The following is a 3,425-nucleotide window of genomic DNA, read 5'->3' on the forward strand; positions in this document are numbered from 1 at the left end:
CCTGTGCTGACCCAGCCGTACTGTCTTCTGCCTGCTGTTTTGCCTCCCCTTTCCTCCTGGAGAAGGTAGAGATGCTCTGAGCTTTGGCCTGTCTGGAACATGTGTCCTTTCCCTCATGTGGTCCATGTTTTCCTGAGTCCACTTTAATCTCGTTTAAGGGTATAGAACTTTCCTTAAAGCTTTTGGTCAGGTCTCACTCTCTATGCTGTCTTTCTGCCACTTCTACAATGTACATACTTTACTGATACATTAATTATGCTATACGAGCCCGGGTTTTTACTTCTATATCATTTTGTATCATCATCTTTTTTTCTTAGAGCTTAGTTGACTTATTTATTCAGTCTTTCCACAATATAATTGTATGTCATATAATTTCATATTTATTTTAATTGGTGTTTTTATATCTTTTTTGTAAAAATGGAGGCTTTCTATATAGATCTTCATTAATGTTGAAAGAACAAGGTTTTAAGTATTGGTCTCAGCCAAAAGGAGTTCCCCGCATTACCAGGAGGGAAAGAAACACTTGCATTGTTGCATTAGATATTCTTACAGAGAAAGAGAACCATGTGTAATGGAAAATTGCTAACTTTGTCTCAGGGAGACTAGGTTGATTCACTGAGAAAGTTTGAATTGGTGTAGAAAGCATAGTTCTGAGTTTTCTAGAAGGACAAAAGTTAGAGTAGGGCATAAGAAGTAATGCCCATATCAAAAAATTAGAAATATCTCAAATTAACAACCTAACATCACAACTGAAAGAATTAGAAAAGCAAGAAGAACTCAACCACAAAGCTTATAGAAGACAAGAAATAACTAAAATCCGAGCTGAATTGAAAGAAATTGAGACATGAAAAGCTGTTCAAGAGATCACTTAATCAGGGTTTTTTGAAAAAATTAATAAGATAGATAGGGCACTAGCTATACTAATAAAGAAGAAGAGAGAAGATTCAAATAAACAAAATTAGAAATGATGAAGGGAGTGTTACCACTGACCCCAGGGAAATAAAAATAACAACCAGCAACTACTACGAGCACCTCTATACACACAAATTAGAAAACCAAAAGAGATTAATAAATTCCTGGACACATATACTCTCTCAAGACTGAACCAGGAAGAAATTCAGTCTCTGAGCAGACCAATTATGACCTCCAAAAATTGAATCCGTAATAAATAGCCTATCAACCCCCCAAAAAAGCCCTGGACCTGATAGATTAACAAATTTTAACAGATGTACAAACAAGAGCCAGTACCAGTCCTACTGATACTATTTCAAGAAATAGAGGAGGAGGGAGTCTTCCCCTACTTCTTCTACAAGGTCAGAATCATCCTGATACCAAAGCATGGCAGTAACACAACAAAAAAAGGAAACTTCAGGCCAGTATCCTTCATGAACATCCATTCACTAATCCACAACAAAATACTTGCAAACTGAATCTAGCAACACATCAAAAGGCTAATTCAACATAGTGAAGTAAGCTTCTTTCCTGGAATGGAAGGTTGGTCTATCATGGGCAAATCAATAAAATGTGATTCATAACATAAATAAAACTAAAGATAAGAACCACGTGGTTGTCTCAACAGATGCAGAAAAGGCTTTCAGTAAAATTCAACAAATCTTCATGTTAAAAATTCTCAATAAATGAGGTATCAAAGAAACATACCTCAAAATAATAAAGGCCACCTATGACAAATTCACAGCCAACATTATACTAAATGGGCAAAATCTGCCCTCTCTCACCACTCCTATTCAACATAGTATTGGAAGTCCTTCATGAAGGAATCAGACAAGAGAAAGAAATAAAGCGTATTTAAATAGAAAGAGAAGTCCAACTACCTCTGTTTGCAGACAACATAATTCTCTATCTGAACCCTATAGTTGTGACCCAAACACTCCTTAAGCTGATAAACAACTTCCACAAAGTTTCAGGACACAAAATCAATGTACGAAATTTGCTAGCATTCCTATACACCAACAAGAGCCAAACTAAGAGCCAAATCAGAGAGGCAATTTTATTCACAAATTCCATGAAAAGAATAAAGTACATACGAATACAGCTAACTAGGTTGGTGAAAAATCTCTACAATGAAAATTACAAAACACTGCTCAAAGAAGTCAGAGAAGACACAAATAAATGAAAAATCATTCTATGTTAATGGAGAGAAAGAATTAATATCATTTAAATGGTGTACTGCCCAAAGCTATTCCTATTAAACTACCAATGACATGCTTCACGGAAGTAGAAAAAAGCTGTTTAAAAATTCATATAGAACCAAGAAAGAACCTAAGTAGCCAAGGCAATCCTAAGCAAAAAGAACAAAGCTTGACGCATCACATTACCTGACTTCAAACTATACTACAGCACTATAGTAACCAAAACAGCATGGTACTAGTACAAAAACAGACACATACACCAGTGGAACAGAATAGAGGGGTTAGAAGTAAGACCACATACCTACAACTATCTAAGCTTTGATGAAGCTGGAAAAACAAGCAATGCGGAAAAGATTCCCTATTCAATAAATGGTGCTGTGATAACTGGCTAGCCATATGCAGATGATTGAAGTTGGACTTCTTTCTTATGCCATACACAAAAATCAACTTAAGATGGACTAAATACTTAAATGTAAAACCAAAAATTATAAAATCACTGGAAGACAACCTAGACAATACCATCCTGGACGTAGAATCAGGCAAAGATTTCATGATAAAGATACCAAAAACAACAAATACAACTATTGACAAGTGGGATCTAATTAAACTTAAAAGCTTGTGCTCAGCAAAAGAAATTATCAATAGAGTGAACAGACAACCTATAGAAAAAATATTTACAAACTATGTATCTGACAAAGATCTAATATTCAATATAAGGAACTTAAATTTACAAGAGAAAAACAGAAACAAAAAAAAACGCTATTAAAAAGTGGCCTAAGCCCTGACTTCTGAATGGCACTTCTGGACCCAGCCAGGGACTGAGGGATCTCACTGCCCTAAAGGAAAGAACACAGGCCTTGCTGGCTTTGCCACCTGCTAATTGTAGAGACCAAAGGCCTTGAGTGAACATAGGCAGTTGTCAGAAAGTGCATGCAGCAGGAATTGAGCAAGACCCGTGTTGTGCTAGCTTTAGGTCTGATCCAGGACAGTCATAGTGGTGGTGGCCACGGGTGCTTGTGTCTTTCTTCTCCCAGCTTTAGGTGGCTTAGAACAGAGAGAAAGACTCTGTATCTTTGAGAGAAAATGAGGGTAAGGAAAAAGATTCTCTGGCTAGTAACCCAGAAAATTCTCCTGGGTCTTGTTGAAGGCTGTCAAGGTGGTACTTCTCTGAGTCTGGAAGAATTACAGCATTATTGGGTATAAGGTGCCCCATAAAGCAGATATGGCTTAGATCACAACACCCAACTCTTTTCAAATATGTGAAAAGCCTTCCCA

The sequence above is a fragment of the Pongo pygmaeus genome, chromosome 9 (assembly GCF_028885625.2).
Source record: "Pongo pygmaeus isolate AG05252 chromosome 9, NHGRI_mPonPyg2-v2.0_pri, whole genome shotgun sequence".
Classification (NCBI taxonomy): domain Eukaryota; kingdom Metazoa; phylum Chordata; class Mammalia; order Primates; family Hominidae; genus Pongo; species Pongo pygmaeus.